At 37.0% G+C, this 12485-nt stretch overlaps 1 protein-coding gene across 2 annotated transcripts in view; it reads left to right on the forward strand.

Moving 5' to 3' along the window:
* The first annotated feature begins 1133 nt into the window (after positions 1–1133).
* The window catches only part of mipol1 (mirror-image polydactyly 1), a 56061-nt gene continuing 44709 nt past the window's right edge, over positions 1134–12485 (forward strand). Inside the window, exon 1 of one of the 2 annotated variants that reach the window (XM_067479451.1) lies at positions 1134–1274. The gene's annotated coding sequence lies outside the window, so the exon portion shown is untranslated. The remainder of the gene's footprint in view (positions 1275–12485) is intronic. The other variant, XM_067479450.1, reaches the window with a different exon arrangement.

Here is a 12485-nt window from a genome sequence, read left to right on the forward strand (position 1 = left end):
AAAATTTATTTATTGTCAGAGACAATAAAATCAGCAAAATAAGAGGCCCCAGCATCTTCAACCATGGAGCTGAATTTGGTTAATGGATCTTTATATGTGGTGTACCTGGAGCTTAGTGGATTTCCTCAGATGCTCTATCCTTCGACATTTCCGTCTGAAACTGCGAATGTCATCATTCATCCAAGGATTGGAAATAGCATTGAAAACAGTAGTATTTTTCAAAGGAGCAATGTCATCTAAAATTGCAGAACAATTTGAGCTGAAAGAGCTGCTAAGAGCTGCTCTCTGCTAAAACGTAATAGAATAAATAAATAAATCTATTCAAAAGAAAATATCTTACCACAATAGACTCTTACCTCTTTACATATTTTTCACATTACATTATACATATGAAATACTCAACCAAGTTACAATTAAATATGTGACTGACCTAACTAATCGTAAAAACTCAAACACATTTCTTGAAAATCAGTGTGCTACATAGGATTATATAATGTAACATACCTCTGTAATTGACAGTGGATAAGTTAGCAGAATGGGCCATCTCACGTGGGTAAACACATTCTGACTGGAAGGACAACACCACATTACCATTATCTAGCTTCAGGTTAGAATGTTGACATTTAATTCGCAAGAAACTACGGAGTGACTGACTTAACACAACTATAGCAAAATGAATGTGGCACACGTATTATCTACCCCAATAACTGTAGTTCAACATTTATGTAATTAAAAAGTAAGGATTACTCATAATACCTTCCTTTTACTAATACATTCAGGTGCAATTTTGCGACAGCAGGCGCTGCAGTTATCCCATTTAGCAAGATTACAACATAAATACTTCTTAACTATGTTACATTTATAAAAGAAAAAAAGAAAATTAAGAATTTATTCAAATTTTAAAAAATACTCAAAATACCATTTGAATGGGAAACATTTCAGACACTTTTATAGGTTTCAAGATATGGATTTCAGCTTTCAGCTTTTGTGAATAATTGTCTCTGTCATATTGACAAAGCATATATCTCCTATCGGATTCCAAATGGTGCAACAGGTGGCGGTATTTTCCTGAACAGGGGTTTAGTGAGGTGAATTTGAACAGCACACGAAGAAGCAGCAAAGGTAGTAGGCGAAGAAGAGCTACCCTGTGTTTATGCTTAGTCCAAACTTAGGTCAAATTTTAACAGAAAATTTGTTTAAATTACCGGAACCAGAATATTTCAACGGGCTTTCCTTCCGGTATTGGACCGCCACTGTTCAGAAGGAACCAAAGGGTGAGTTCTTCGACGGGTCCCGACATGTGGAACCCTGTCGGTATTACCTACAAGCTACAAGCTACGAGTGATTTAACTGAAGTTAAACACGGGAGTTACACTGGAGTAACCCGGGCTAACGCAGGGTTTTTCGATTTATTTTTGTTGGTTGAAACGAGAATCAAAACTTATTAAAATTGAACTCGTTTAAATCAGCAAATCCTGCTGGATAAAAAAAAAAAAAATACAGACTAGATAAAAGATTGAAATATTCCTGACATTTAGCAGAAAAGCACACGGGTCTACTGGTTTCTGCCTAAATTATGTTTAAGTTTATCTTCAGACTCAAAAGGTTGAATTTAAGTTTAGAAAATCAGAAGCAGAGAACAGGATGACGTTTAAAAGTCTGTAAGGCTCCGCTACGCAAATGTTTGTGAAGCTACAATCTTGCCCGCAGGGGAACAAACATAAGAACCACCTGATACAAAGGCAGTTTTGTTTTGTTTAAAATTCTCACGTTCAGTGACACCCATATAAAATACTTGCAGAGATTTTCCTTGGTATTACATCTGTAACTGAAGGGTTTCTGAGTTGTGTTGAGTGAAGATGGTGGCACGGGAAACACATTTAGATCTGATCTCTGTTCAATCTGACATTCAAAATCGATGAAGGTAAATCAGTCTTCTCTGCCGGGGATGGGCGATGCCATAATTTGTCCTTTCGATACGATGCCGTTAGTTTGTAGTACTTTTTCATCAATACCAGGAAAATCACAGTGATTGCACACTGTGTTTATTATTAACTTTAATGCAAGGACAATATGTTTAAAACTAATGAACATAAATACTTTAAAGAGTTGTTTTGACAATTCTAATAAAATAGACCAATGAGTAAATTAAATAAAAGTAAGACTAAAATAAACCTTTGTAAATTATAATAAAAATAATTAGACTACATTTTACTACAAAGTTAATAAAATTTCTTAAATTGGAAGATCAACATAGTGCTTAAGAACCTGCATTAAACCAGTGAAACATCATAACACGACATCATCATCATCATCATCACAACACTAGCAGCCTCATCATCATCCTCAACATTAGCAGTTAGGTTGTCAACAACAAAATGCTAAATGATTATTTGTTTTTATTACACAGAAAGAGAATTCAGACGGATAGCAGCACCTTTTTGCAGGCGGAGAAAATGGCATTATTTTTGGTGTAAAAATAGCACCACACTTTGCTTTTCTTTCTCTCTGCCAGCCATGCTGCCATGGAGTTGCTCACTCTGAGCAGCAGAGTGAGGCTTGAGGCAGTGCTTGACTGAGGCTGCAAACTGAGCCTTCAGCTCTGACATCTGATTGGCTGCTATAATCATGTGACACAGAAGACCATCAGAAAGTTTTCACGCATAAATTTAATGCCCAAATGTCTCAAGAGTAAAAACAAATAGCAAAAATATTGTCCGGCGAGTATCAAGACCAGAGAATTGATACTTATTATTTGGCCATCACTATTATTTGCTCTGAAACAGCTGTACTTTACATTAAGGCCGATTTATTCTTCTCCGTAATTTCACATAAAATGCTGCTTTATTTAGTGTTTTGTGTATTCATTTTGTTTTCACTGTGATTTGAAATGTGTTTCTTACCTTAAGACTTTTTTGTTTCCAAAAAGGCAATTAAAAAAAAAAAAAAAAAAAAGGATAAGAAGAGGCTGGGTTTGATAACATACTATACTTCACATGGGTTAACTAGTTTCACAATTTTTGGAAAAAGTTATTCTGGTCCATTTTATCATTGAAATCCCCATTTGCCTTTACAGACGTTGAGTGTTGTGAAATGTAGTTTCTATATTATTTGTTCGTTTTTAGCTAATTGAGGCTTGTTAAACATAATGCTGCCCTCTTGTGGATACGTACATCTGCCATTCAAGTACAAGACACACATGTGCGAATGTATTCAAGCATAGGTCCGCGTCAACGTTTTGGTGTATCGACAGATACACCTAAACCTATAAATGGGCCTTTACATGCCACCATTTCTTGCACAGCCCTTCAGGTAGTCGGAGGTAGCCAGACGTGGTAGAAGTAAAAAAAATACTTGATACTCAATTCACTTTCTCAATACTCAAGAAAGTGAAAGTTTTGTCTAAAAAATCACCTCTGCAAGTATAACTTCAAATAATTCACTCAAGTTGAAGTACAAAAGTGCATTATTTAAAATGTATGTAAAGTATGAAAGTACAAATACCCCACACAGAAAACAGCCTATTTTAAACAGTATGTGATGCTGTTAGATAAACATAAATGTCACATAGAAACACTTCTAAGTGATTTTCCATCAGTGTTGCAAAGTAATTACCTCATATAAACCATGTATGGACATACAGGCAGTGTTGTTGCCTTTTCCTCAATGAATCAATATAGTTGTCTGTAGCGCCACAAACCATGTCTCTACACCTGAAGCCCTTTACCACAATAGGTCAATGGAGGATAGAGATGTTGCTACTTCTACTTGTTTTACAATTTTATTAAGAGAATGCAACTTACAGGTTTGGAAAACAGGTTAAGAAATAAAGTAGTATTAAAAAACACAAATTTACTAGTTTTTGAATGATTTTAAATAGCAGATGAAACAAATTAGAATCTAAAAAAGTTGTGTCACAAAAAATATAGAAAGACGGGCAATTAGTTTTGGGGATATGACCTAGAAATTACATGTTGTTCCAGACAAGATGCTTGAGAATCTGTTTATTTGTTAATTTGTATTAAAAAAAAACTTGCTTTCTTGCTTGCTTTCAAACAAAAAAACAAGTAATGGTTCATTTTATAATTTTGTCCTCAAAGCAAAAATGGTGAAAAAATAATATAGACAATCTGTGTATGGTTCTTTTTTTTTCTCCATTTTAAAATGAAACCAAAATGGGCACCAAACCAAAATGGTGTCCATTTTCAGTTTAAAAATCAAACCTGGAAAACAGAAAAATATAAAATTTAAAAGTAGACAGGGTGTCTGCTTCACGAATCTGTACTGGGAGCTGGTTCCACAGGAGAGGACATTGATAGCTAAAGGCTCTACCTCCCATTCTACGTTTGGAAATTCTGGGAACCACAAGTAGGTCTGCATTCTGAGAATGAAGTGGTCTACTGGGATCATATGGTGGTATGAAATCTTCTATATATGATGGAGCCTGACCATTCAGAGCTTTATATGTAAGAAGCAGGGTTAAATTCTATTCTAGATTTAATTGGAAGCCAATGGAGAGAAGCCAGTGAAGGTGAAATATGATCTCTCTTGGTAGTTCCAGTCAGCATTCTTGCTGCAGCATTTTGGAATAATTGCAGACTCTTTAGGAAGTTTCTGGGGCATCCTGAAAGTAGGGAATTACAGTAGTCCAACCTAGAGGTAACAAATGCCAGTTTTTCGGCATCACTTTGAGACAGGATGCTCCTAATTTTGGCAATGTTCCGTAGGTGGAAGAAGGCTGTTATAGAGATTTGTTTTATATGTGAGGTAAAGGACAAATCCTGGTCAAAAATAACTCCAAGGTTCCTTGTAGTAGTACTGGAGGCCAGAATTATGCCTTCTAGACTAAAAACATTATATCTCTGAGATTTTTGGGCCCAAATACTATGACTTCAGTTTTGTCTGAGTTTAGAAGTAAAAAATTATGGGACATCCAGGGCTTTATGTCTTGTTGGCATGCTTGAAGCTTTATTAACTGATTATTTTCATCTGGTTCCATAGATAAATATAGCTAGGTATCATCAGCATAGCAGTGGATAATTTATGGAGTTCTTTCTAATAATGTTCACTGAAGGAGACACATATAAAGTAAAAAGTATTGGTCCTAACACAGAGCCTTGTGGAACTCCATAGCTAACCTTTCTGTGCAAGTATAGAGATGGGTCTGTTATCTGAAGCCATTCCTATGAAGGTGGTCACATAATTGTTTTGCAACTACTTTTTCAATTATTTTAGAAATAAAGGGGAGATTAGATATTGGTCTGTAATTGGCTAAAACACCTGGGTCAAGACAGGGTTTTTTAAGTAGTGGTTTAATTACAGCTACCTTATAGGCCGGTGGTACATAGCCTGCTTCTAAAGATAGATTGATGATATCTAATATGAACGTATCTATTAAGGGTAAAGCTTCCTTGAGCAGCTTAGTTGGAATAGGATCTAGCAGACGGGTTGTTGGTTTAGATGAGGTAATAATTGAAATTAGCTCAGAGAGATCTATGGGTAAAAAGCAGTCTGAGAGGGATTGGGGCCTTACTGATGATTCTAGCAATTTTGTACATGAAGATCTATCTGTAATATTTGGGGGCAGGATCTGGTGAATTATTTCTCTAATAGCTACAATTTTATTCCTAAAGAAAGTCATGAAGTCATTGCTGCTCAGAGTTAAGGGAAAACTAGGCTCAACAGAACTATGGCTCTTATTCAGCCTGGCTATAGTGCTGAACAGAAACCAGGGGTTGTTCTTGTTTTCTTCTATTAATGATGAATAAAATGCTGTTCTGGCATCACAGAGAGCTTTTTTGTACATTTTTAAACTATTTTTCCAGGTTAAATGAGATTCTTCTAAATTTCTGGAACGCCACTTCCTTTTTAACTTTCGTGTTGCCTGTTTTAAGTTGCGTGTTTGCAAACTATACCATGGAGATCGTCTCTTCTGGTTTACTCCCTTCTTTTTCAGAGGGGCAACACTATTGAGTATTGTACGTAGTGAGGCTGCAGAATTGTCAACAAGATAATCTACTTGTGCAGGAGTAACATTAAGGTGGCTACTTTTCATTGTATTGACAAATAGTGAAGAAAATGATGAAATAATAATTACTTTAAATTTGTTGACAGCTTTTCCACTGAAGTATCTGCTATAGTGTATAGTCAAAATTCAAATTCAAATGTTATTAAAAAATGGTCAGACAGAAGAGAGTTGTGAGGAAATATTGTTGAATTATCCGCTTCAATTCCATACGTAAGGACAAGGTCTTAAGTGAAACAGTGCGTGGGTTTATTTACATTTTGGGAAAAAGCAATTGAATCTAATAATGAATTAAACGCAGTGTTGAGGCAGTTAGTGTCAGCATCTACATGAATGTTAAAGTCACCCACTATAATGACTTTATCTGTACTAAGCACTAAATCAGTTAGAAAATCTGAAAATTCAATCAAAAGTTGGTTTCTCAGCAGGTGTGTCGCTGAGTGGGGAAAATTGATTAGAAACATGAACCGACTGGTGGTGAACCTCGGGTGTCTGTTTAGCATTAGATCTCTTACAAACCGTCATCCATCCATGACTTCCCGGCTGCTCGGGAACTGCCGGGGGACAGCTAGCAGGGTCTCTGCTAGGTCGGCCCGCAACAGCTACCGGGGCCTGACTAGCTGAGTTGGTTTCCATGGTGCGGCGCCGCGGTTCCAATTCCGTGAGACTCGCCTCCAAAGCTGCAAAAACCTTACACTTATTATATATACTATTATCACTAAAGGAAGCAGAAGAAAAACCGAAGATGAGACATACCGGGAGGGAGACAGAGAAGCCATTGCTAACGGATAACTGCTAAGCTAACAAAGCTAATATAGGTGAAATTGGGAATTTGTAAACTTTAGTTTTACAAGAGCAGGTGCTTGTGTAATACAAGCGTATGTTATGACTCAAGTATTAATTCTTGTGTGAAGAAATCACTTATTTAAGTAAAAATAAGAGCTACAATTAAAACAGTCCTTCGGTAGAAACCCAAGAGTGTGCAGAAACAGGAAGTGACGCAATATGTTTAACGCACGAGTCCGCCAATGCCTTACCGCACGAGTCCGATGCTACAAGCATGGCACACCTATTTTTGTGCAGTTTCTCCCATTCTTCTTTGCAGTACCTTTCAAGCTCCATCAGGTTGGATAAATGGTAAAATGTAAATGTCCACTTATATAGCGCTTTTATCCAAAGCGCTTTACAATGTTGATTCCCATTCACCCATTCAAACAAACACTCACACACCGATGGCTGTGGCTGCCATGCAAGATGCTCACCTGACCCACCGGGAGCAACTTGGGGTTCAGTGTCTTGCCCAAGAACACTTCAACATGTAGCCATGTCGAACATGAAGACATTTTCGGATCTCTGCAGAGATGTACAATTGGGATCAAGTCGGGGCTCTGGCTAGACCACTCAAGGACACAGATTTCAAACAAACTTCTTTCACATTGTCATTATGGGGTATTGTTTGTAGAATTTTGAGGAAAATAATGAATTTGATTTTGGAATAAAGCTGTGAAATAACAAAATGTGGAAAAAGTTGAGCGCTGGGAATATCTTCTGTATGCCCTGTAAACCCCTTTTCACTCGTTTTTATACATCTTGGATGTGTCCTAAATTACCTCCTAAATCATTTTCATGTAGTAATTTAAATCTAAAGCAATTTACAATGTAGCTTCTCATTCACATACACGCTCACCTGACTCACCGGGAGCAACTTGGGGTTCAGTGTCTTGCCCAATGACACTTTGATACATAGTCAGGAGGGAACGGGAATCAAACCACTGACCCTGCGATCTGTGGACAACTGTCCTACCAACTGACCTATAGCTGCCCAACAAGTGTTTGTGTTGTTTCCATGTTACCAAAAACTCTCCCAATAACAACAAAAACACAGGAGCAACATCATCAGAATATCATAAAGCATTTTCATTTAATCTATGGATGTAATTTTTTACCTCACTTGTTTTATCTGGAGGCAGCAGAGGCACCTGCAGAATTTTACAGAATCTTCAAATGCAAGAGGACATTTGTGAATGGTTAGTAAATGTGTTTTTACAAATTATTGTAGGTTGTAGCTAGTGTTTAATATTAACACTTATGTAGCTAATGCTAAAGTTACCTTTTCTGCTTTGTCTGGGAGCTATTTATGTCTGTCGTTAAACGATTGGAATCTATAGTTAACTATGTTAAGTCCGGCGGACATTCTAGCCCCCGCCTAGATTCGCTGAAATGCTTTTAAAAGAATTAGTTGAACTGTGGCCTGATCACTCAGGTTAAATGTACAGTCTGAGTAGATTGGCTCTCTTTAGAGCGAGCAGCTCTCATGGCTGCTGACAAACTATAGCTACAGTGCATTAAGACACTATTCAGATCTCCTTCACCTTTTTCAATTTTGTTGCCTGATATTACAGTTGTTGTGTTTTTCTGAATGTATACCCAGTACCCCATAATGAAAAAGCGAAAATGTAATTATAACATTTTTTTGTCAAATAATTTTGCAAATTTATGAAAAAAAAAACTGAAATATCACATTGGCCTACATATTCAGACCCTTGACAACAACACTTGAAATTTAGCTCAGGTGGCCCCAATTGTTTTGGATCATTGCTGAGATGTTTCTACACCTTGACTGGAATCCTGTGGTAAATGAAATTGATGACATACCTTAGACACACACGTCTCTATAGAAGGCCTCACATCTGACAGTGCTACTGTATCAGAACAAAACCCATAATGTCAAACAAACTGCCAGCAGAGCTCAGACACAGCATTATTGTAAGGCTGCGGAAGGCTACATAAATGAAGAATGGCAGAAGATTCCTCAATTCCACTGTGCAAAGCTTGTATCATACCCAAAAAGACTCAAGGCTGTAATTTGCACCAAAGGTGCTTCGAAAAGTCTGAAACGGGTCTGAGTACTTAGGCCAATGACGTTTTTCTTTTCTTTTTTCTTTTTTTATAAAATTACAGACATTTCTAAAATTTTGCTTTCACTTGTCAGTAGGGGGTACTGAGTGTAGATTGAGTCAAGATTCTAAGCTAACTGGCAGGATCAGTTCATAGACAGGATCAGCCTGGCTGTTACGCACCTAACTGAGCTCTGCTATTTATTAAAAATCAATGGCTTTCGGCTTGTACCTTCCGGTGTTGGCACAGCAGAACATGTTACGCAAGTTGATTTGGTATGGGTTTTTACGCTGGATACCCTTCCTGCCACAGCCCTCCCATTTTGCTGGGCTCAGGACTGGCACCAAGGTCGCCCTCTATGGCTGGGTGGGGCCACACCTTATTGGATGGGATACAATCCCATGGCCTTCTGCATCCTAACCCGATGGTCTACCCACTGAGACACTAGGCTCCTAAGTCTAAATAAAAGCAGAAAATCATTCATGGTTACAAGTCAAATGAAGTTGAATTTTCCTGCACCTTATTACAAGAAATGCAACGCAAAACATAGGATGATGCGGTGAAAGGTCTGGTGGTGGGGGCTCAAATTTGCAATATAATTCAGGATCTTTTTGTTGGGTAGCACCTTCTCCAGCTCGTAGACGTCAGAAGTTGCTTAAAAGCAGCGCAAAAAAAAGAAAAAACATCTCTTGAGTGATAGTGTTATGGATAATTCCTATAAATTAAGTTTTATAACTTATTTTTTTTGTAGGATATTTGTTTATAGATAATTCCATAAAAAGGAATAAGTGCCATAAAGTTTTGTTCTGTATCTGACCTGCATATACAAGGTATTTCTGTTCAGCTAGCTTAAAAAGGGAGCAGATAAAATAAACGCCTGTATCATGTAGTACAATAGGAATCTTAATGAAGAGAAAATACATTGTAGGACTGCTAAATAGAGCGCAATCTTTTATCTAATGATGTGTGGGAACAGTTGATTAACTCATAACATGTCTGGTAACTTCTAGTCTAGATCAAAAAATGTACACTAGTTACTTAGATAATGGAAAAAGGCTGCTTATATTCAAAGCGCTTTACAATATTGCTTCTCATTTCCCCATTCACACACACTCAAACACCGCGCCCAAGGACACTTCGATACGAAGCCAGGAAGTACTGGGAATAGAACCACAGACAGGATCAGCCTGAGAGAAGATCGTTGGTGACTTTTACCAGTGCTGTTTCTGTACTATGACGAACTCTAAATCCTGACTGAAAGTCTTCATACAAATTATTCCTGTAAAGGTGGTCACATAATTGTTTTGCGATTTTCTTTTTTTAAGGATTTTAGAAATAAAGGGGAGATTAGATATTGGTCTGTAATTGGCGGTACATAGTTAGTGGTAGCCTGTTTCTAAAGATAGATTGACGATATCTAACACAACAATATCTATTAAGGGGAAAGCTTCCTTGTGTAGTTTAGTTGGAATAGGGTCTAGCAGACAGATTGTTGGTTTACATGAGGTAATAATTGTAGTTAGCTCAGCGAGATCTATGGGTAAAAAGCAGTCTAAGACGGATAGGGGCCTTATTGGTGATTCTAGCAATGTTGTACGTGAAGATCTATCTGTAATATTTGGGGGGAGGATCTGGTGAATTGTTTCTCTAATAGCTACAATTTTATTCCTATAGAAAGTCATGAAGTCATTGCTGCTCAGAGTTAAGGGAAAACTAGGCTCAACAGAACCATGTGTCTTAGTCAGCCTGGCTACAGTGACGAAAAGAAACCGGGGGGTTGTTTTTGTTTTCCTCTATTAATGATGTTCTGGCATCATGGAGAGCCTTTTTGTAGGTTTTTAAACAGTTTTTCCAGGCTAAATGAGATTCTTCAAAATTTCTGGAACGCCACTTCCTTTTTAACTTTCGTGTTGCCTGTTTTAAGTTGCGTTTTTGCGAACTATACCATGGAGACCGGCATTTTTTTACAAACTGATTAAAGGAGAAAATAATCTGCAGATTCCTTAATGAAGTGTATTATTAGTTGCAGTTACATGCAAAATAGATCTCCACCTATGACCTTTTGTTTTTACCTTAATACATGATTAATAATGATCTAAAATGTTGATGTTTGTAGATGTAGTGTTATCCAGTCAATAAGCAAATTACAGGTAATTGATGATCTTTCGTTAATGCTAAGCACATCACAAGCAATGATCATGTGATTCCTGTGAGTGGATTATTTATATTTTTTTCAGTATTGTGATTACAGTTGATAAATATTATTACTTGATGTTGGAAACATGCTTTTATTGAACTTAATAAATGTCTTTACCATTTACCATTTTTTGTCTAGATAAAAACAAATGGAAATATTACAGCCTAAGCCTATGACTATGCTCAAGTCTTTGTTTTGATGCTCCTGTCACACTATATCAGATACTGATCTAACTTTTTACAACCATAGCAGAGCATTTTTTCTTCTTTCTCTTTGTTATAGGGCAAATAAAGATCTGTTTGTGTGTCCAATAGGGGCAACTGTAGCTCAGCTGGTAAGACAGTCATCCATGAGCCACAGGGTGAGTTGTTCGACTCCTGGTCTTCCTGCCTACAAGTTGAAGTTTTCCTGGGCAAGACACTGAAAACCCAAATTGTCCATAGTGTCTGCTACTTACTTGAAAGTCACTAAAGCGTCTGCTAAATGAATAATTAGTGGCAGTCTAACACTTATGAGATCCTTTATCTGTATTATTATTTTTCTTATTTCGCCTTTTTTGGTCGCTACCTAGTCCTAGACGGTTTACCGTAGAAACGTCGTTCCACTTCCTAAACGTAGGTCACTTTTAGGAGATATAGGCTGTTACTTTTCTCAATAATAACTTTTATACTTTTTATTATATTTCACTTTTTATCAAGTTCTTTTCCCATAGAAAATGAATGAAAGGCACTTAAAACTTCCCTTCAACTTGCCTCTTTTGATCAGCTTCTTTGTATCTTTTATACTGTGAATAATCACAGTTTTAGTTTTAGGCACCTTTTTTGGAGCTTTTTCAACTCCTCCATTAGTGTGTTTTGCGGAATGTTGGAGCAGCTAGAGTGGGTGACATCACACGCACTCTAACTTTTCAGCTTCTGCTTTTATCAACTTTTTCCTACTTTTTCTTCTTTCCTTCAGTCAACTTTAATCTTACATAAAGAAACTATACATCAAAACGTAGGTAGTCTTCTTTCATTAAATGTAACTCTCATAGTGAGAGGACTTACGGTTCTTTCTGTAAGTGTCCAGAAGCAGAGAGAGTGCCGTCTCAAACTCCCATTGGAGCCCATTATAACAGAGATTCTAAAATTCTCCTCAAATCACAAACGGGGGGCAGTTTTAAAATTGCCACGATGCCTTTATTTTATGCAGTATCTTCAAACAAAGTACATCACTGTGTTTCTTGAAGCCTTTTGCCGCTTACAGTTTTTACATTTTTTCGATAGGACTAATACTTTTACATATTTTTTTAAAACATATTTTAACATAATACTTTTACATATTTTGAACTTTGCAAGGCAAGTCTTAGCACTTTCACAGCCTGTC

Source organism: Channa argus, chromosome 16 (genome assembly GCF_033026475.1).
Source record: "Channa argus isolate prfri chromosome 16, Channa argus male v1.0, whole genome shotgun sequence".
NCBI classification, from domain to species: Eukaryota; Metazoa; Chordata; class Actinopteri; order Anabantiformes; family Channidae; genus Channa; species Channa argus.